At 40.3% G+C, this 23968-nt stretch overlaps 1 long non-coding RNA gene across 1 annotated transcript in view; it reads right to left on the minus strand.

Moving 5' to 3' along the window:
• Positions 1-23333, minus strand: part of LOC124858757 — a 45301-nt gene extending 21968 nt beyond the window's left edge. Inside the window, exon 1 of the long non-coding RNA XR_007035919.1 lies at positions 23175-23333. This is a non-coding gene — a long non-coding RNA (uncharacterized LOC124858757). The remainder of the gene's footprint in view (positions 1-23174) is intronic.
• Between the last annotated feature and the right edge of the window lie 635 nt (positions 23334-23968).

Consider the following 23968-nt stretch of genomic DNA (forward strand, 5'->3'; position numbering starts at 1 on the left):
TAACAAATTTGTTGTAGTGATATAGGAAACATGATAAATATACAAATTATTGGACACATCTGTGATTAATGGCACATTTGAAGAAAAACTGATGTACATGTGATTCAGGAAAGTCGATTTTAAATGATAAAACTGTATATACTATAAACAGTTCAGATGCACTGTTTTTTTACTTTTTTAGAACAAAAACAAGTCATAAAAATTTGTGAAATGTATTTACAACAATCTTAATCTTATAGTGTATGCTAAAAATAGTATGCTGGCAATTGTGTAAGACTGAAAACTCAATGTTAGGAGTAGATGATGACAGACAAGAAATTTATTTTGCCAAAAACAAATGAAGACATCCGAAACTACACTAGTAAGAACTGTTGGGACCCGCAGCCATGAGTTACAACAGAAAATGCAGTATGGACTTTTCTGGAACTTTCAAAATAAATTGCATTAACCTACTTCCGGCACAACTTAGGAATTGGGGGTAACAGCGAACTTCCCATGATGCCACTGTCCACATAAAACCCCCACTTCCCCCACAAGTCTTTCTCTTCCACTGTTCCTCTTTGCGGGACTGGGATTGGAGAGACAGCATGCTAATCTCTCTTTGCTGGCAAACAGACATAAACTCTTCAAACTGGATCCAAGGGTGTCATACGATCATCGGTCATATGCACTAAGATAAGTACAAAGGAATCACTGTCTGTGTATCCAGTAGAGACAGACAGTGATTCATTTGTACTGTCTGTGTATTCAGTAGATTCATTCATGAATGGGAATTAAGGTACACGCCTGGCTTGACTTTCTCTCTGAGCCCTGCAGAAGCAAACGGTGTTCCAGAGAAGTCCCTGCAGAGACGCAGTCTCCCCGTCTGGAAGGAAGACAGCAGAGACTGCATCACCGTGGTAACATGCATGTTGGTCGGCCCGACTGAGCGCCCGCCCAGTCACTGTTCCGGAGGTTAGCTGGAAACTAACCCTTTGTTCACAGTGGACCTTTCTTCAAACGTCGTCGTCGCCCGGACAACTTCTCCTCAACACAATTCAAACGAGGTTAGGGTTTGGGCAGAGAGATAGAAGTGATTTAGAATGAAATAATCTAAACATTTTTCATTTTATGAAGTTTGGTTTTGTTTGTGTTGAACTCAGCAACTTGGTGCTAGCGGACCGTCTGCAGCACACGTGCTCAGCTTTGTGTTCTGTGTTTGTGTTTTTAAAGTTAAGAGAAACTTTACTTGAAGGGTGATTTTAAACAGAAGATTGATCATTACGCGGCGTCCGCGCTTATGCATTTTAACCCGTTTATTGATGGTATTTTTAAAGGTGTGTGTTTGATTCTGGTGCTAAGCTATCAGCCTCCTTTGTTAGCTTCAACTGCTAACAGTTAAGGACAGTGCTTGCTGCCAAATAATATTTACCCAGAAAGGTTTAGTTTTCAATCCAGTAAATAATGTGTCCCTAACATCATTTTACTAAATTTGATAACTAAGTAAACACCAATAAGCCCCATTTCTCCAGAAAGATTTGGCTCTTTTCCAAAATATTCCCTTAAATATTTTACCATTTCCTTTAATAATATTTCTTTAAATATTATTTCAATACAATAAATAAAGGCAGCTAATGAGACACCGTTGAGAATTAGTCATCCAGAAGGTTGGTTTTATTCAGCAGATCATTCTTAAAACATTATTTTATTAAAATAATATTTTATCTGATCTTGCATTGTGAATGGTTGTCTAAATGTTTGCTGATTATTGCCTAAGTTGGTTCCAAGACTAACTTAACTTCATTTCCAGATTCTTCAAGATAATCCTTGGTTCTCAAACATAAACATTGAATGGTAATGTTGCATCACTCAATTGGTCATGGTTTTCAACCATCTTTAATCAACTTGTTTATATTGTACATAGCCCATTAGTCTTCGTCATTCTTTAATTCTGCTTGGTAGTTTAGTTGGATTGTTTTAGCATAGTAAAGAGTTTGTTGATTGAAATATGTTTGACTTTGAGTTGACTTATTTTTGGTAATAAACTCTTGTATTTTAAGAAACTGTGTGAATTCATTCCATGTGTGTGCAGAGTTTTGCTGTTCAATAATGTCAGAGCTCGTCTCACACCTTTCTATTTTGTCCTAATACCACCGCCTTACTGGGCTGGTATTCACAGGACAACCCTTAACAGGCCAAAATATTATTTGATAAAATATTAAATTATTAATATTAAATATTAAATAATATCTTCAGATTCATGGTCAAAACAGAACCCTGTAAGAACCCTGGATGACATTGGCCATTCAAAATAACAAAGATAACAACTAACAAAGGGAAATATCAGACACTGGTCTTTCTAGAATTGCGCCGCTCAAGGTGGCAGCAGGTTGGAGTAGCTCTGTTACTTTTGATTCTGATTTATTCTTTTTTGGGAACTATTCCTCTTGTGGTGGATACAGTTGATTTTTTTTGGATGACTGTCCACTCCAGTGTCGGATGCTGTGCAGCTTGGAGAATTTTTCTTAATACTCTCTATTTTTGGACATTTGTTATGATGCATTGCCATGGCAACGGGGTTGTTTCTTACAACCGGGAGCAGCTGATTAACATCTCAAAAGCTCAAATAATACTTCAACTACAACCCCAAATCCCTGATGAGTTGAAAAGGAGACGCCGTGGATGCAGAGCAGGAGCTAAGAGAAGAGAGAGAAGGAGGAAGTTCAAACCATCTCTTCCGTCGATTTTGATGGGCAATGTGAGATTGTTGGGAAACAAGTTTGATGAACTCCAAGCCCTACAAAGGACCCAGCCAGAGTACCGGGCATGCAGTATCATGTGTTTTACTGAGACATGGCTGCAGGATCATATCCCCGACTCCAGCGTCTCTCTGCCGGGCTTTTTAACCATACGAGCAGACAGAGATTTAAAGAGAAGCGGCAAATGTAAAGGAGGTGGACTGGCAGTACTTGTGAACAACAGATGGTGTAATCCAGGACATGTTACTGTGAAGTGTCATCTCTGCAGTCCAGATATTGAACTGTTGGCAGTAAGTTTTCGTCCATATTATTTACCCAGAGAGTTCACCAGTGTTATTTTGGTAACAGTTTACGTTCCACCTTCCGCTGTTGCTGACACTGCATGTGATGCCATCAGCTCAGTTGTTGCTAAGCTACAGACACAAAACCCCAATGCTTTTGTGGCAATTTCTGGTGATTTTAACCATGCTTAACTCTCTGCTACACTTCCAACGTTTCAACAATTTGTCAGCTGCTCTACCAGAGAAAACAAAACATTGGATTTGTTTTATGCAAATGTCAAGGACTCATACATCTCTACAGCACAACCTCCTCTAGGCAAATCAGATCACGATCTTGTTTTTCTCTGCTCGAAATATAAGCCCCTTGTTCAGAGACAACCTGTAATAAAGAGGACTGTGAGAAAATGGTCACAGGAAGCTGAAGAAGATCTGCAAGGTTGCTTTGAGGCTACAGACTGGGACGCACTGTGCCAGCCACATGGAGAGGACATCAATGCCATGACTGAGTGTGTAACCGACTATATAAACTTCTGTGTGGATAACATCATCCCCACCAGAACCGTGAGATGCTTCCCCAATAACAAACCTTGGATCACCAGTGACCTGAAGGACCTGCTTAACAAGAAAAAAAGAGCCTTCAGAGAGGGAGACAGAGAATTATTGAGGATTATACAGAAGCAACTTAAAGTCAAGATAAGAGACAGCAAGGAGGTGTACAAGAAGAAGCTGGAGAGCAAGCTCCAGCAAAACAATATCAGAAATGTGTGGACAGGGATGAAGAAGATCAGAATCAGAATCAGAATCAGAAAAGCTTTATTGCCAAGTACGTTTTTGGACATACAAGGAATTTGTTTTGGCGTAGTCGGTGCAATACAGTACAAATTAAACAGTATAAACATATCTACAATATAATATAAATATATGTGCACAGTTTTAAGTGAGTGAGAGTAAATATAGAGCAGTATAAGATGCAAGAGCAATACAACAGTGCAGGTGATCATTGTGCAAGTATGGCAGTGCAAGTAAAGCAGGAGTCCATGCTGAGCGTTAATGTAACGCATAGAGTTACAAGTTACGGGTGTCCTGTCAGCAAAAAAAGGGGGGGTATGGGGGAAAGGGAGAGTGTCAAGGTGGTTTCCGGGCTTTGTTAACCAGGCTGGTGGCAGATGGGAAAAAACTGTTCTTGTGGCGTGAGGTTTTGGTCCGGATGGACCGCAGCCTCCTGCCAGAGGGGAGAGTCTCAAAGAGTCTGTGACCGGGGTGGGAGGGATCAGCCAGAATCTTCCCGGCCCGCTTCAGGGTCCTGGAGGTGTACAGTTCCTGGAGCGACAGTAGACTGCAGCCAATCACCTTCTCAGCAGACCGAATGACACGCTGCAGCCTGCCCTTATCCTTGGCTGTAGCAGCGGCGTACCAGATGGTGATGGAGGAGGTGAGGATGGACTCAATGATGGCTGTGTAGAAGTGCACCATCATAGTCTTTGGCAGGTTGAATTTCTTCAGCTGCCGCAGGAAGAACATCCTCTGCTGGGCTTTCTTGATGAGGGAGCTGATGTTTGGCTCCCACTTGAGATCCTGGGAGATGATGGTTCCCAGGAAGCGGAAAGATTCCACAGTGTCAATTGTGGAGTCACAGAGGGTGATGGAGGCAGGTGGGGCTGGGTTCTGCCTGAAGTCCACAACCACCTCTACTGTCTTTAGAGCGTTGAGCTCAAGGTTGTTCTGGCTGCACCAGTCCAACAGATGGTCCACCTCCCATCTGTACGCAGACTCGTCACCATCAGAGATGAGTCCGATCAAGGTGGTGTCGTCCGCAAACTTCAGAAGCTTGACAGACTGGTGACTGGAGGTGCAGCTGTTGGTGTACAGGGAGAAGAGCAGAGGAGAGAGAACACAGCCTTGGGGGGAACCGGTGCTGATGGTCAGGGAGTCAGAGACGTGCTTCCCCAGCCTCACGCGCTGCTTCCTGTCAGACAGGAAGTCAGTGATCCACCTGCAGGTGGAGTCGGGCACACTCAGCTGGGAGAGCTTCTCCTGTAGCAGAACTGGGACGATGGTGTTGAAGGCAGAGCTGAAATCCACAAACAGGATCCTGGCGTAGGTTCCTGTGGAGTCCAGGTGCCGGAGGATGAAGTGAAGGGCTAGGTTGACTGCATCATCTACAGACCTGTTGGCTCTGTAGGCAAACTGCAGGGGGTCAAGGAGGGGGTCGGTGATGTCTTTTAGGTGTGAGAGCACAAGGCGCTCAAAGGACTTAATCACCACAGAGGTCAGGGCGACGGGTCTGAAGTCATTAAGCCCTGTGGTCCTTGGCTTCTTGGGAACAGGGACGATGGTGGAGGACTTGAAGCAGGCTGGCACATGACATGTCTCCAGTGAGGTGTTAAAAATGTCTGTGAAGACTGGAGACAGCTGATCAGCGCAGTGCTTCAGGCTGGCTGGTGTGACAGAATCCGGACCAGCAGCTTTCCGGGGGTTCTGTCTCCTGAAGAGTTTGTTGACGTCCCTCTCCTGGATGGAAAGAGCCGTCCTCGGCGTGGGTAGGGGGCTGGTGGGGGGGAACTTCAGGGTGGGGGTTGGAGGTGCCAAGGCCCCTCTTGAGGTTGGGGAGGTGGGGGTGGTGGATTGTGGCTGCAGCTGTTGGGGGGCGTCGTGGGAGATGGTTGCAGGACTGTCCCTTTGTCTTTCAAAGCGGCAGTAGAACTCGTTCAGGTCGTTGGCGAGGCGTCGGTCGTTGATGGAGTGGGGGGGCTTTCGGCTTGTAGTTGGTGATTTGCTTGAGCCCTTTCCAGACAGACGCAGAGTCGTTGGCTGAGAACTGGTTTTGGAGCTTCTCAGAGTACAGTCGTTTGGCCTCTTTCACTGCCTTGCCAAACTTGTACTTAGCCTCTCTGTATATGTCTTTGTCCCCACTCCTGAAGGCCTCTTCCTTATCCGGTCTTAACCTTCTGAGTTTAGCTGTGAACCAGGGTTTGTCGTTGTTGTAACTCACCCTGGTGCATGATGGTACACAGCTGTCCTCACAGAAGCTGATGTAGGAAGTCACAGCCTCTGTGTACTCGTCCAGACTGTTGGTAGTAGTCCTGAACACATCCCAGTCTGTACAGCCTAAACACGCCTGGAGATTCTCCACAGCCTCACTGCTCCACTTCCTTGTCGTCCTCACAACAGGTTTGCAGAGCTTTAGTTTCTGCCTGTATGCAGGAATCAGGTGGACCATGATGTGGTCGGATTGGCCCAGTGCAGCACGTGGGACGGCGTGATAAGCGTCTCTGATGGTGGTGTAACAGTGATCCAGAATGTTGTCCTCTCTGGTCGGACATTTTATAAACTGTCTATATTTGGGGAGTTCTTCAAGCAGAAAGAAGATCAGACCGATGGAGGTCTGGACAGAGCCAATGAACTGAACACATTCTTCAATAAGTTCAGTTCAGAAACCAGCTTCGCATCCTCCTCTCCTGCTCACAGCCAAACAGACATTCCATCTTCCTTTGACCCACAGGACCCACAGCTGTCCAGTAACACCTCACATTTTTTATCTTCCACCTCAGCCCTAGACCCTTCTGCTTCTACATATTTGCCTTCAACCATATCAGAAGATGCTGATGCTTCCTTTGCTTCCCACTTCCACCTGTGTGTCTCAAGAAGTCAGGTGAAGAGACAACTGGAGAGACTGAATAGGAATAAGGCTGCAGGTCCAGATCATGTCAGCCCTAGAGTCCTGAAGGCCTGTGCAGATCAGCTCTGTGGGATTCTGCAGCACCTCTTCAACCTTAGCCTGGCCCAGAAGAAGGTTCCAGTGTTGTGGAAGACCTCCTGTCTTGTTCTGGTACCAAAGAAAACTCACCCATCAGTCCTCAAGGACTATAGACCTGTGGCCCTGACATCTCACATCATGAAGGTCCTAGAGAGACTCCTGTTGGCCCACCTGAGTAAGCAAACAATAAACTATCAGGACACCCTTCAGTTTGCTTATCGCTGTGGAGTTGGAGTTGAAGATGCCATCAAACACCTGCTTCAACAAACCCACTGTCACCTGGACAAAGCCAGCAGCACTGTGAGGATCATGTTCTTTGATTTCTCCAGTGCATTTAATACAATCCAACCTGATTTGCTTTGTCAGAAACTCCAGAAGACTCAGGTGGAGGCCTCAACAATCTCCTGGATCAAAGACTACCTGACAAACAGACCACAGTTTGTGAGACTGAAGGGTTGTGAGTCTAACCAGGTAGTCAGCAGCACAGGAGCACCACAGGGGACTGTACTCTCACCATTCCTTTTCACTCTGTACACCTCAGACTTCCAGTACAAGACAGACTCCTGTCATCTGCAGAAATACTCGGATGATTCTGCAGTCGTGGGGTGGATCAGAGATGGACAAGAAGCTGAGTACAGGAAGGTGGTGGACTGCTTTGTGGCATGGTGTGGAAACAATCATCTCATTTTGAACGTGACTAAAACAAAGGAGATGATTGTAGATTTGAAGAGAAACAGGAATAAGTCAAAAACTATTTCTATCATGGGAGAAGAAGTGGAGGTGGTGGAGGAGTATAAATACCTCGGTGTTCACCTGGACAACAGACTAGAGTGGAGATGCAATTGTGAAGCCATCTACAAGAAGGGACAGAGTAGACTGTACTTCTTGAGGAAGCTTAGGTCCTTTGATGTTTGCAGCAAGATGCTGCATATCTTCTAGAAGTCTGTTGTGGAGAGTGTGATCTCTTCTACCATCATCTGCTGGGGAAGCAGCATCAGAGCCAGGAACTTAAAAAAACAACAAGCTGATAAAAAAGGCTGGCTCTGTTCTGGGGACTCCTCTGGAACCTCTGGAGATCATTGTGGAAAGACGGATTCTTCATAAAAGGAAGAACATTATGGAGAACCCTGAGCATCCTCTTCATGAGACTGTCCTACAACAACAGAGTGTCTTCAGTCAGAGGCTTCTTCAGATCTGCTGTAAGACGGAGCGCTACAGGAGATCCTTCCTGCCCACAGCCATCAGCATCTACAACGGCTCTTTGAGGAAACCTTCATAATATGAGCTATAACAACATTTAATTTCTCTTTGGGATTAATAAAGTATTTTTGAATTGAATTGAATTATACTCTATCTCAAAACTAATAAAATAATTGTTACATAAGAACAACATTGATTTATGTTTTTAAATAATCAAGTCAAAGTCTTAAGCTTAGTTCAGCAGTAAAGATTTAAGGACATCCAAAAAGCTTCCAAAGACAAAGATTTGCTACACAAATGAATTAAACCAAGTACCTTTCCTTGTCTGGATGGCAAATAATGTGGTAATATTATCATCAATGACTTCACTTACTATCGCCAAAACCTCTGCTGCAATGTTAATGCCTGTTTTTCATGACCAAGCAACAAAGTAAATTGCGTTTTATTTGTGTCTACAGAACACACTTTTTGTATGACTCCGTCTAGTACCATTCTTGTTCTGAAGGGGTCTTATTTCACTCTTTGCAACTGTATCTTACATGCTGTTATAAAATAGCAGGTCTGACTATTCTGACATCACAACATGCTTGTGTCATCACCAATGCACAATGTGATTTAGGAAGTTACTGGCTCATATAACGCATAGAATGACTTTAGTATCTAAACCGTTGACAATTATGTTAGTCCAATCTAGCGAAGCAACAGGATTTCACTATGCATTAATTACAATTTTGAAATGCAATAATACTATAGAAGCCATCAAGAAGAGAGATGGAAACAGTACAAGCTGAAGCCCAAAACAAGTCATGTAAAAATGTACCCATTTAACAAATATTTACTGTGGCAGGTCCACACATAAAAAAAACCCAAACAGAAGCAGAGCTGACTGTTTTTTGTAGGGACCTTAAGATAATTAGGTACATCTGATAACCTCTTTTGCACCGTGCAACATTACAAGCACTCCTTTAGATCTGATAAATGGTTCCACAGAAGGTTTACAAGCTCGTTGCATCTTAGATCATTATTGGTGTATCCCGCTGGTTTTTGATTCAAGAAAAAATATTGTATGTTACATCTTTCATCTAGAAACTGAAGTTTAAAACCTATGAGACACCCTTACTAGGCCCCTAAATTACACAAAGTAATACATCAACATACCAAGCTGATTTTGAAGGATGGCAATGCCTTTTCGGATTTTTAGGTGATAATGGATATCACCTAGTTCCCACCTACTTGTCATAATTGATCTCATTTTATGTTTTAGGTCATTATTATGTAGAAATAAAGCAGATATTAATACTGGTTGACAAAATGTAAAACATCATTGTATAATTCCCACAGTCTGACATCTAGAAATAAGAATTACAATAAATAATCATACATTTTCTCTTCATTCACATTACTCTTAAATGCTCCTCAGGGTCTATTTGATTTTGATGGCAGCAGAGCTTTACTCATAATTAATAAAGCCTGCATGATACTTCTCTGCATTAGAAACTTCTACATTTAGATTAGACCTTCCGGGCCTGACTGCTCATGGCCCCAGGTAAAGAGCCCTGGTTCTGAAAAATTAAAGAGTCTGTAAAACCTAGAAATTAAAAAGTCATTAATGTCTCTACCTTGAATGTACAGTACCATCAATTCACCCTCCCTGAAAATATGAGTGATCTGTGAAGTGGTCCCTTCACAATCTTGGATTTAAGTAGAGGCCTGGAAACCAGCAGACTCTACCTAGCTTTAAAAAAAATCTACTCCATTGCATTAGTGCAATTAGACCATCCTGCCCTAAATAATAAACTTAAAACCCCACAGTCTATGTTCAATATTTCATCTTTTATTCAGGTACTGGGAGTGCTTCTATAGTGAATACACTTACTCCACAGCATTGCGCTGTAATGCAGGTATTTTTCTTAGGAGGCTTTTAGGGGGTAGTTAGATAAAAGCTATTGGAGAAGTCCTTCCCTGCCCACTGCTCGGGTTGAATAATGAATCTTTTACCTGCATCCTGTGCAAATGGTCTTAAGCATACCTGGCTGGCTAACCTAAAGATAATATTGGAGAACAGGTTTTGTAAGTGCTGGAACAAAAACAAATAATTTTTGTTATACTAAAACGATTTGGTATTTTAGAGAAAAATGATAGGAAACCCTTTTTTTTTGTACAGACTCTTGAATGAGAAAATAATGCTTTCTATAATCTGTATGAATGGTCAATTCCCCTAAACTTCTGTGCTGGAAAAGAACGGAGGGATCTAGGTGACTGTCTTTTAAAAAGTGGGAGTTATGTATATACTTGATTCTAATTTATATCCTAAAGGCAGGGTATAGGCCCATTCATACTTTAAATATGCAGATGCATGCAGATGTGGCCTTGTGTTCATTCTATGCGCTGCTTTCGAATGGAATTTAGTCTGCAAATGCATTCAAACAAAATAAATGGAGCACAATTTATTTACTGGCCATGAAGATCACCTCCACCTACTGGTGTGTCCCTATTTATAGCTCATTCAGAAAATGTACATTATTACTATTTCCTCTACAGTCACCATGTTTGTTGTTGTAACTTTCCTCTGAATTCGGAAGTTCAAAAATGCCCTCTAGTGGCTACGTTTCCTAGCAACCATACCAACTTAATAAACACATTGAAAGCATGAATGCAGAAATGTTTGACATTAGAAACGGGTGGACCTGCATTATGATGTTAAATGACATGGAAACACATCTCCTTGATCAGTTGCCTTTTACAAACCTCTAAACTCCAAATAGCTAGTAGGACACACATTGGGTAACCCACCCTGCAGGTGATGGCGAATTGTTTTATCCAACTCTGTCAAGAAGAGAGGTCATGGTGTGGCTCCATCCGCTCCCTTACTCAGAATCAGAATCAGAATCAGCTGTATTGCCAAGTTTGTACAGACAAACAAGGAATCTGAATCCGGTACACTATGCTCTCAGTAAAGATTTTTTATTTTTTGTATATATAGCAGTGGAAATAAAGAACATCTTTTAAAATGTATATATATATATATATATATACACAACTGACTTACTATAATGGAATATAATGTCCCAGTATGCATGGTGTTGTTCTGGAACTGTGACTGTCAAGTGTTCACCAGAGAATCAGTCTGGGGGAAGGAACCGTCTCTGTGGCATCTGGTTTCAGCAGACAGCGCTCTGTAGCGACAACCTGAAGGTAAAAGCCTAAACAGTTTGTGTGCAGGGTGTGTGGGGTCTGCTGATATTTTAGCTGCCCTTTCCCTGACCCTTGACCTGTGTAAGTCCTGGGTAGAGGGAAGGTTAGCCCTGAGGATTCTCTCTGCAGACCATTTCACCTTCATTTAACCAGGAAACTCATTGTGATTAAAAATGTCTTACAGTAATGACCTGGCTAAGACAGCAGCACAGTTTAGGCACAATTAAACAAAAGTTGTACAACTATCTACAAAACAATGTACTTATTTTCAATATTTTAAAAACTCTTTAAAACTTTTTCAAGAGCCCAGCCCATGGGGACTGATGGCAGAAGATGTTCTCCAACTAATTCCAGGCAGACTGAGTCTACAGGGATTCTGGAATTGGAAACTTTCCTTTCTCTTTAGAGGTTTCTATAAAATTGTATTACCTTACTGTCTTTCAAAGTTACCTGGGCGAACTCATTGCATTTGGCTACATAGCTTTTTCAATATTACATAGAGAAATCTCTGAATTGCTAAGAAAGCAAGTGGGAACCAAACCCAACTGCTTGGCACATTTAATCTAAACGCCTTATAGCAGCGGTGTTATGTACAGCTAATGTAAAAACATTCACAGCAGGGCGACAACAGAGATCATGAGTTGAGTGCACCCCTCTTCGATCATTCAAAAATCCTGTGATCTACATTAAACTTGTCATTTTTTAACATGGTACTGCCTGTAGTGGATGTGGCGGCATCTGTCGATTTGCTTTTCCGTTAACTTGAGGAATGGTTGCTCAGTACTGTTGTGTCATAGGTAGTCTTACTAATAGAGGGACAGTGATCTTTTTCCTTTTGTTCTGACTTACACATTATCCCTGATGTCAACAGAATAACTATAAAAAGAACATCTGTATTTTCTAATTTGTCTCAATTTGTTTAGCCTTTTTTAGCTGTTTGGAAAGATATCTAACAATACAAACATAGAAGTCGTGTGCTGTAGAAGTACCATGAGGTGCCAGTTCCAGTGTAGCAGCACAAAAGACAGTGAATATTTAATAATATCATAATCTAAACTGAGTTAGGGGAAAAGATGACAATGATATTAAATTGGGCTTTCGTATTTTAAATATTTAAGTACTTAAGATGATTATTATGTACAAATATCTAATCTTGGAAAGCTCCAGCTAGTACTCAACAATACTGATCAACTTGTAAGCATCTAAGTTGAAGATAACCCTGATTTTTACTGACCAAACCAAAAAGAAGCTCTTAGAGGGGCTAGCTGTAATTAGCACTGGTGGGTGCCCTGTTAAATTGAATTTAACGACAGCACAGCAGTCCTAGTGAGCGTGAACTAATCCTGGACTCGGGAACATTACGGTTAATGGGCCTGAAAGAAAATGATGGGCTTTCAAAAGCAAAACCAATTAACACAAAGTGGAGATGTCGACTGCTGAGCCTTCCAAATCTCATAAGAACTTCTGCGCTCCTATTATATAACTGGATTTCTCTTCATTTTGAATAATGAAGGAGGTGGAGAGGCATGACTTAATGTTGCTATCGTAATCGAATCCAAAGAAAGAAAAGTGGAACGTGTTTCGCCAAAGATGTCGGTGGGGGTTCTCAGCCATCCAAGTCGTGTTAATGTTACATAAAACTGTGACACTGAGAGACAGAGGATGTTTCTACATACATATAGCTGCTTCCCTCAAGTATTTGTCCAGAACAAATCAAACAACACAGGTTTTTCCTAATTTAATATAATCCTAATGGAGCTAGCCCTACAGTAAAAACTGCAATCATTTCCTTAGAAATTCTTTTGTCAAATGCCAACTACTTGACACTGCAAAATATTACCACATTTTAGTGCTGCTAATTGAGTTCAAAGATTGGTTAAAGCAAACAAAAAATTGCTAATATGCAGAAAAGATATGCAAACTGCAGCTTTTATGTGGAGTTTCAGTCTTAATGATGGCCTCAATGCTGTTTGAAAGGTGTTTTTCACACTAATATGAGAAAAAGGCTTACATCATATTGAAACAATAATGATTTGTGGTTTTTACACCATATTAACATTAACTTCGATAGGAGTTTCCTCCTAACACTGGCACACCAGTTTGAATGCATACATACTGATCTTTTCTTGTCAGTTTAGCTGTGTGATTTAACCACATAGAGAAAATGTGCTTATGTGGTGTGATAGAAGTGTAGGAGGCTGAAACTCAGTAAGACTTGGTGGATTTCCGCCGCATCGAGGCCTGTCACAGTCATATATCAACGTAATTGAAGGCTAGTTTAATGACGCAGGGCCTCAGCAGCATGATTTCTGTCTGATGGCCACACTGCTTCATTAAGACCACTCAAGCTAACGAGCTGTGGCTCTAATAAAGTCCTCCCCCCGGTCTGCTGTGGTGATGAAGGAAGTACCTAAGGTGAGCTCAGCCAAGGCCCGAGATAGAATTAGCACTGGACAGGCTTCAGAGAAAAAGAATGTGTGAGAGCTGATGGCCTGGTGGAGGAGTAAGTTACTTTTGGATGATGCTTTTAATTTTTTTTATATTTTGGCAATGGTTATAAAGGTAAAGCATTTACGCATCTTTGTTTCTGATGTTTTTAGAAGGAGCTAACAAAATGAGCATCTGGATTTACTGTCCGAAGTAATTAAACCCTGTATCAACACTGGGCTTGATCAGATGTTCCCAAATTTCTCACAGTAATTGACATGGAGTTAAATTCTTCATCCTCTTTGACTCTTTGTGGTCCTGGTTAATGACTGCAACATTAGACTATAAAATTACCAAGGGTTTTGCAATACATCTACTGGTCTTTCCGTTTACAGGTTCAATTGATACATCCTGATATGCCATTTTCTTCTATGGCAGTGCACTACCAGAACATCCAGGGTTTTAATCTACCCAATCTGCTGCTCCTGGGGGATCCTGTGGTATTACCACGTTGGCCAGAACATGTTCACCGTTCGGCATATTCAGGATCTGCCCCAATGTGTCCTTCGGGTTGAGCATGTCCTCAATACCTTCACAATGTAGGAAACATCTGCTAGATTCTACTGTTTTTTGATTTTAAGTGTGCGTGTAACAAGATCTTATGACACAAGATCACAAGATCCATTGCAATATTTTTCGACAAAGTCTGTCTTGCAAGATGCTAAGTTGATGCAGTCAACACATGACTTTGCCTGGGCCAAGGTTGTACAAGACCCTAAGCAGAATTTCATTTGGGGGCCGATGTCTAGTTGAACTGCATTGTGTAGAGCTGTTCTTCAACATGTTGCATTCAGCTACATCATGTCAACATTTTAAAACAACCCCCAAGTCATTTAAATATGTTTTATTCTCAATATGAGCTCAGTCCTAAACATTAACACTGATCGTTTTCATGTGGGTATATAGTTGTATAAATTATCTAGGAATTGGCTAAACCTTCTTATGCTATTTTATTCATTAAAAAAAATCCAACCAAATCACCAGTTAGTTCCTTTCCTCCTTTTTTAAAGTTTTAGAACATAATAAAATCAAATTAATTTGTAAATAAAAAAAACAATAGTTTTTTTCTTGATTGAAACAGACTGAAAACGTGACTTTTGTATACAGTTACACCCGAAATATGTTTTCCGTCTTATTCTAAACTCAAAAAGGCAATAGTTTGTTTTGTTGAGGAGCATGTGGCTTTAAATTTTCTAATATTTTCAAGAGTAAGCTGACACTTGTTTGAAGACCAACAATATTGAGACAAATCAAATATGATCTGGATAATTTGGCACTGCAGAGAGATTAATAAAACATGGTTGGAGATAAATCAAACCTTTGTTCTATTTGTGAAAATGAAAAAAAAAAAAAAAATCGCAGATTCATAATTTTCCCCAAACTATTTTTAAACCTTTACTTCCTTCCTGCATCCTGTATTGTCTCATCACATCAGCTGGATATATGATTACAGCTATAATTATTTTAGGATCTTATAATAATGTGGAAAACTATGTTTAAATCTTGACATTTGCTAAAATTGTAGCTTCTTCTGCATTGAAAATGTAATAGTGTGAAGGAAAGCATTTAGGTAATAGTGACTTTGTGGTCTGATGCTTCTAAATCTCGGTCATTGCTTTGCTCCCATCCATGTATTTTCCAAATTGCAGACTTATTTACTAAATATTTATGAACTAAGAAAAAAATCTTCTGTTGCTGTTGGTTGAGAAGGGTTAATGTATGAAGATTAAAAAGTTGGCTGTAATTCTTTAACCAAAACTATTGAAGAGAGTCCAGCAAGAACAGAATGTCATTAGAAGTCCCAGTCAAACAAAACAAAAACAACACCTTGTGTCTGTTGTTTTCATTTCTGTTTTTAATTAACTTTTTGTCAAACTTTTTGGTCAGACAATTTCACACTTTCCACCTTCTGCAGGAGCATTTTTGCATTTCAAATATTTATCTACTTTAAATGGAGTTTTTAAATTCATGTATTAAAAGACATCAACTGTTCCCTCGAAAGTGTTTGTTCAAATACTCTCTGTCATGTTTGTAATTTGATACATACAGATTTTGTTTATGACTTGAAACATGGCGCACTGTTTGTCCAAAGTGGTTGAGAAGAGCTAAATGCATCAGAGGGAAGCAGCAGGCTAATAGATTTAAAGTTACCAAAGTATTTTTTTCCTACCTTTTTAACCTAGAAGCAAATATGACTGAAAAAAAGAATTAACAAGAGCTGCTAAAAGCAAAACAACATAAGGTTGGACAGGGAGTGGACTGCTGAAGAAAATAATTGAAATATTAAAGCAGTCTCAGAAAAACACACACTAGGGGAAGAAATCAGTAAATGAGCAGGTGTGCAGATTTAAAACATGATTAGGTGTGCAGGGAGAAAAAGAAAAAATGGCTGAGCCTCTACAAAATTAAACAGGAAGTGAGGTTGGAGAAACCAGTTCACAAATCAAAACAAGAGGAAACAGAAGTACAAAAACCAAATTTTAAGAATTTAAGCTATGGTTTGTTGTAATAAAAAAACTCTGTTGTAATAAAAAAATTCAGCACTGTTAGCTAAAATCTGTCTTCTAAATCAGGCTTTAGGTTTTAATTAGGATTTATTAACATGCCTTACTGTATTTGTAGAATTGGAGTTATTCAGCTATGGAATTTATTTGAAAATCTTTTTATGTTAAGGCAGTTACATTTTCAATTTATGCAGAAAGTTTAAAAAATATATTTATGAGCGGTGAAACAGTACAAAATGCATACACTTTCATACGTTCTTGTTTTGCTTCAGTCAAGAGAAACAAACAGGAAGTGGCCAATAAAGAACTGATAGGAGATTTGGTTGGTATACAGGTCCTTCTCAAAATATTAGCATATTGTGATAAAGTTCATTATTTTCCATAATGTCATGATGAAAATTTAACATTCATATATTTTAGATTCATTGCACACTAACTGAAATATTTCAGGTTTTTTATTGTCTTAATACGGATGATTTTGGCATACAGCTTATGAAAACCCAAAATTCCTATCTCACAAAATTAGCATATCATTAAAAGGGTCTCTAAACGAGCTATGAACCTAATCATCTGAATCAACGAGTTAACTCTAAACACCTGCAAAAGATTCCTGAGGCCTTTAAAACTCCCATCCAGAGTTCATCACTCAAAACCCCAATCATGGGTAAGACTGCCGACCTGAATGCTGTCCAGAAGGCCACTATTGACACCCTCAAGCAAGAGGGTAAGACACAGAAACAAATTTCTGAACGAATAGGCTGTTCCCAGAGTGCTGTATCAAGGCACCTCAGTGGGAAGTCTGTGGGAAGGAAAAAGTGTGGCAGAAAACGCTGCACAACGAGAAAAGGTGACCGGACCCTGAGGAAGATTGTGGAGAAGGGCCGATTCCAGACCTTGGGGGACCTGCGGAAGCAGTGGACTGAGTCTGGAGTAGAAACATCCAGAGCCACCGTGCACAGGCGTGTGCAGGAAATGGGCTACAGGTGCCGCATTCCCCAGGTCAAGCCACTTTTGAACCAGAAACAGCGGCAGAAGCGCCTGACCTGGGCTACAGAGAAGCAGCACTGGACTGTTGCTCAGTGGTCCAAAGTACTTTTTTCAGATGAAAGCAAATTCTGCATGTCATTCGGAAATCAAGGTGCCAGAGTCTGGAGGAAGACTGGGGAGAAGGAAATGCCAAAATGCCAGAAGTCCAGTGTCAAGTACCCATTGTCAGTGATGGTCTGGGGTGCCGTGTCAGCTGCTGGTGTTGGTCCACTGTGTTTTATCAAGGGCAGGGTTAATGCAGCTAGCTATCAGGAGATTTTGGAGCACTTCATGCTTCCATCTGCTGAAAAGCTTTATGGAGATGAAGATTTCATTTTTCAGCACGACCTGGTACCTGCTCACAGTGCCAAAACCACTGGTAAATGGTTTACTGACCATGGTATCACTGTGCTCAATTGGCCTGCCAACTCTCCTGACCTGAACCCCATAGAGAATCTGTGGGATATTGTGAAGAGAACGTTGAGAGACTCAAGACCCAACACTCTGGATGAGCTAAAGGCCGCTATCGAAGCATCCTGGGCCTCCATAAGACCTCAGCAGTGCCACAGGCTGATTGCCTCCATGCCACGCCGCATTGAAGCAGTCATTTCTGCAAAAGGATTCCCGACCAAGTATTGAGTGCATAACTGTACATGATTATTTGAAGGTTGACGTTTTTTGTATTAAAAACACTTTTCTTTTATTGGTAGGATGAAATATGCTAATTTTGAGTGATGAACCAGGCTGGGAGTTTTAAAGGCCTCAGGAATCTTTTGCAGGTGTTTAGAGTTAACTCGTTGATTCAGATGATTAGGTTCATAGCTCGTTTAGAAACCCTTTTAATGATATGCTAATTTTGTGAGATAGGAATTTTGGATTTTCATAAGCTGTATGCCACAATCATCCGTATTAAGACAATAAAAGACCTGAAATATTTCAGTTAGTGTGCAATGAATCTAAAATATATGAATGCTAAATTTTCATCATGACATTATGGAAAATAAAGAACTTTATCACAATATGCTAATATTTTGAGAAGGACCTGTATATATTTTTGCATTAATAAAGGATAAGCAGATATAGCCACTGACTGACACCAGTAAAACCACTTGAATATGGTCATTGTTGTTGTTTCGTATTTTTTGTGTAAGATTGCAGACATTTGAGAATAAAAAAGGTTTAAATAACTTTGGAGTGATTTCGATATTTAGACAATCCAGTGTAGGAGATCAACTTAATTGCACCACAAGAGTAGGGAAAACCGCTCTGGTCAGAGGGACTGTCATGACAGTACCAGTGTGGTTTGGCATCTTCTATGATTTGCAGGATTTTGGACTAGTTAAATGATGCATGCAGCTGGATTTGGACCTTTCTTTATTTTTCTCAAGTACCAGTAATATTTACAGTTAGTTGGATTTTGCTTCAGGTAAGTAATTCAGTTCAGTGCGGAGCAATCTATGTAGCTTATTCCTGTTGAAAGATAGTATGCTGACGTAAAGTTTTGGTTCAGTCCACCTTTCTTTCTTGACGGCAGGTGCATGACAAACCTTAATGTTCCCAAATAGCAGAGATCAGTGATAGATGGAAGTCCTCTCTATTTTATTTTGGTGCCACTGTTTAAAAGTTGCGCTAAAGAACGTTTAAGCGCACTTAGTTTGGCACATAAGTGTTCTACACGTGTTCAGATATTAAACAACGTTTTATTTGGTTGGTACATGAGTGTGCCAAATCGAAAGACGCTTTTTGGTACCAATACTGTTACACCCCTAATATTTATAGATCAAAAACAGAAATTGCTATCGGCAAGGTCAGAGCCACATAATCTGTGATTGCGAATTGGCCATAAAAATCTCTGATCAGTGTATCTCTGTTTATAATCAAGATTTAAAATTAATTTAGGGACATAAGAAGGTAAAAGGAGCAAAAGAGGAATGATTCAGTACTAGAAAATATCACATGTGCACTTAAAACAATTTCACCCTTTCAATGAAATATTTATAGGAACTTTACTTTTTTTCTTTTGATTTTTTAAAGATCTGTCAACATAAAAGTTTATTTTTTTTTGATAAATTGTGTATAAATTCTAACTGAAAGAAAATGTAGTCATTGTATTAAAAGTTTGAAACATTTTTTTAAGAAAAAAGATGAGTTTTTAATCTTGCAGTGTGTGCTACAGAGATGTTTTTTCACTCATCCCTATAAAGTTCAAGCACCATAATAGAGATTTTTCTTTTTTATTCCCAGCTTCCTTCATTAGATCTTGAATTAATGGTTAAGATTCTCTGTGAACATCCAAATACATTAAAGTTGACTGAAAACTATGTTTTTCTATCAGTAATGACTACACAGCATTTTCAGTTGGTTGGGGTAGTCCATAATTTCCCTGATCCTCTCCAGTGCATCAAAATGGTTGGCCGTGATTAGTCACACAATATGACATTAACCTGTAAATTAAAATTTCTCCATGCAATTTGATGGGTGATTTAATTCCAAGATTGTGGCATCCCTCCCTCCCTCTGCCCGTCTCTCCCTGCGCTCATCCCCCAGATATCAACCCCCACTTTCTCTCTTGTCTCTCTGTCTTTCTCCACTTGCCGTGGGCTAATCCCATTATGAATTCTTTATATAGCCTTTTCCCTTAATGATCAGCGGGGCCTGCTCCAATCCTGATTACTATTGTACACTTAGCACTACATAAAGCAGGGGATTAATATGCCCCGCTAGGATTGTTGCTATGGATCCACTCGTTGCTTTCCGAGAGATGTTGCTGCTCCCTCAATTGGTCATAAATCGCTCTCCCCGTTGGCTTCCCTTGTACCAGACAAGGCCTAGAAAGATAGGGGGTGAATCTCTCTCTTTGTCTGTTATGTGGTCTTGCTCACTCTCCCTGGAACCAGACAAAAGTGATCTGCTTTATAATTCATGACCCAGCATTTTTCTTTCTTCTCTTCCCAAATTTTTTCTCTGTTTCCCAAGGATGCCGTAGTAACACTTCTTCTCTGTTGCTCCATGCCCGGTGGAAAGGTATATTAAAGCATGGGTGGGCATCATAAATGACCACAATCTCTATACAAGAGCACCTTTATACATGCATAAAGAATTATTTAAGTAAATACAATATGGGCGTTAAGGTTTAACAACAAAAAGCATACCTGATCGCATTCAAAATCTTTTTTATAGCATTGCAGAAACGTTGATGTTCCTATTTGTTCTTTTAAAACGGTCTTGTATGTTGACTTGGGCTCTTGGAGTCTTACTTTCATGCTTGGACTGTTTGTAGTTCTATCTTTACCCCTCTGATTTGCTCTTTGTAGTGGGGGAAACAGTGAAAGTAGGGAACATACAAATGGTGGTGGAAAAAGAAGAAACAACCACAACATTTGCCACAACTGCTAAGAATAATTGACAAGCAGACAGAGGATGGGTCTACTTAAATTGGGTAGCTCCACCATGTCTGCAACTGGAACAAGATCCAAGGTGGGGTTTAACTCCAGCATAAAGAGTGAAGCATGCTTTAGCAAAAGTGGAACCCTATTCAGTTCTACTCAGTGATTGTACTTCGTAGTGTTTAAAGTTTATAAACAGTGGGTTTGTATGACTGCTGTATAAGTGTTGTGCTGGTGTGTTATATTATTGAGGCAGCAGCAGCAGCCGAATAAACTATTCATCAGTTGCAAACATACATTGAAATCCATCCATCCATTTTCTATACACGCGTCTTTTGTACAGGGTCGTGGGGGAGCTGGTGCCTATCTCCAACAGTCTACGGGCGAGAGAGGGTACATCCTGGACAGGTCGCCAGTCCATCGCAGGGCAACACAGAGACACACAGGACACATAACCATGCACACACTCATTTACACCTAAGGGAAATTTATAGAAACCAATTTACCAAACGGTCATGTTTTTGGAATGTGGGAGGAAGCGGGAGTACCCGGTGAGAAACCATACCAAATGCACCATTGTGCAGCCCTACATTGAACTCAATTGAATTTTAAATATCAAATAGGGCTGCATGGTGGTGCAGTTGGTAGCACTGTTGCCTTGCAGCAAGAAGGTCTGGTGTTTGATTCCCAGCCTGGGGTCTTTCTGCATGGAGTTTGCATGTTCTCCCTGTGCATGCATGGGTTCTCACTGGGTACTCTGGCTTCCTCCCACAGTCCAAAGACATGCCCGTTAGGTTAATTGGTAACTCTAAATTGCCCTTAGGTGTATGAGTGCATGCATGGTTGTTTGTGTGTTGCCCTGCAATGGACTGGCGACCTGTCCAGGGTGTACCCTGCCTCTTGCCCATAGACTGCTGGAGATAGGCACCAGCTCCCCCACGACCCACTATGGAATAAGCGGTAGAAAATGACTGACTGACTGATATCAAATAGGTGTGTACTGTAGAGAGCTTTATACCGGTTTACATTGTGAAGAAAATCATGATTCTGGTTGTCACTTGTTTTAGTCTCTGCTCCCAAGTTACCATCCATCATGGCTCATGTATCATCAGAGTCATTTTCTGGCTGAGGCTGCAGCCTTGCAGGAATAACCCTTTCTAGCTGTAAACACAATGTTGGATAGACTAATAACTTATGACCCACTGTGACTTGGGGAGGCTTGGATTACTATGCAAAACTACTAGTTTTCTCACTTTTTGAAAATATTACTTTGAATTAAATCCTCCTGTAGAAATCCAGAATTTTCTTGCCTGCTGCTTTTTAAATAATAATTGTACAATCAATTAAAAAGGTAATGCACCTCTGTTTATTTTGTAAGATAAATGTATATTTTATTGGAGAACCACAATCTGTCCTGAAAAAAATGCTGTGGAGTAGACCAACCAGAACTAGACTACTGTACACTGATTGCAGATTATTAATAAGGCATTTCATGATTTGTGATTTGTTCAAGTGTTTGTGAAGTGTTATCTCTTTTTGCTGACTTTTAATTTTCAAAAGTATATCTTAAATCTTGTTCTATCTTGTTCTTGTGAGCCAGTATTGTCTGTTGTCTAGTTGCAGAAGCTGACTTAATCATTAAATTTCTTCTAGCGTGGAAAGCAACAATTTCAAACTACATTCATGCATGACCGACCTTACAGTTGTGGTAATATAGTACACTATCAGATAACCTCTCACAGAGAAATCCAGGCCAGGCTCACCACCTGTCCTGGCCTTCCTTCTTATTCCCCCAGCCACAGAGTCTCATGCCTGGGCACTCTGGGCAGCAGCCCAGCATTTCATATCCAGGTCCAGGGCAAAGAGACAGGGGCCAACAGCTGGTGGTGTGCAGAAGGAGCCTGGAGGCTTCCACAGTAGATGAATCACCACAAATTAATATTTTACTTCAGACTTCTGCTTCCCTCCAGCATCTCTGCTTCCTTTCTCTTTTTCTATACCACCTTCTCACTCCATCTTTCCATCCGTCCAACCTAAACTCCTGGATGTATGTTAGCGTACTGGCGTATACTCAACACACTCATCTTATTACTATGAGATGAGGATACTCATATTACACCGTGAAGGCATGTTGTAGATGAATTTTTCTAACCCAAAAGATTGCTCCAAGTTGCATTGAAAATAATTATAGTTACTTCCATTTTATTATACTCTTTCATCTGTTTCTTTTAGATTTCAGTGGACATTTAAGTATGCACACAAATGAAGCACACCATGGGAATTAAAAGAGTTAAGCAAATAGACCACAATCATTAAGTGACTAAATCTTAGGTGTGTACGAAAAAGTGCAAAATTAAGCGGTTCCATGTATTCTGTTACCGAAGAAACATATTTTCCTGTAATTATTTAAAGAAGGAAAACATTAACTGACCACCACTGTTGTGCCTATCCAACAACTTAGCAAATAACCATTTTTCTGTGTCCTTGGGCATAAAACCAACAGCCTTTCAATTTGAAATTGGCTACTCCAACACGTAAAGGGATAGTTCAAGATTTTTAGTTAGGTTCTGCTAAAAGGCTATAAGCAGTAAATATTTTACCTGCAGACGATGACACTCTTGGCATCTTCATTTAGTATAAATCCAAATTCGTCGGTCCTGGAGGCTGAAGCTAATGGCTAGTCAGCAAGAGGCCGAGACCAAACCTGGCCTTTTAAGGTCTTCAAACAACTCCAATTTCAAAAGAGGTATAGAATTGAGTGGGTATTTATGTTGGATGTGATGATTATTTAAAGGTAATGACGGTAGGAAGTGGTGTGTCACCAATGACGTTCCTGTGTGAAACATGTACTGAGCAGAATATGTAAGTTGTTCCAAGTCAGTAACTGTCTGATATAAAAGTAAAGCAAAATAAAAATCTATAAAATAGTGCGCATTTAAACTGCTATAACACATTTTTTTCATGGACTCAATTTAAATAAGTCACTTTGACCTGTTAACCTTTACATCTGCAGTTCTCTTTCAGATGTTTCACAGAGGAAGATTATTGGTGCCACACTGCTTCCTACCTTCTTTTCCTTTGTAAATAATCATTAACCTTTGAGTAAAATCCCACCCAATGCAAATGTTATGATGTTCACTTTGGCTAATCTGGATTTATACTCAGTGAAGACTAAGAGTTATCTACTGCAGGTAAGACATTAACTGCTTGTAACTTTTTTTTTTTTTACCAGAACCTTTCTTCAAACATCCTCAACAATCCATTTCAGCAAGTTTTTCAGGTTTAATAAAAAAAAAAAAAAATCTTTTATAGATTGTATAAGTGGCAAAAGCAGAGAAACATTTCATTTGCTTGCATTTTGCTTCCAAGAATCCAGACTTTTCAATATTTTTTA

Source organism: Girardinichthys multiradiatus, chromosome 22, assembly GCF_021462225.1.
Source record: "Girardinichthys multiradiatus isolate DD_20200921_A chromosome 22, DD_fGirMul_XY1, whole genome shotgun sequence".
NCBI classification, from domain to species: Eukaryota; Metazoa; Chordata; class Actinopteri; order Cyprinodontiformes; family Goodeidae; genus Girardinichthys; species Girardinichthys multiradiatus.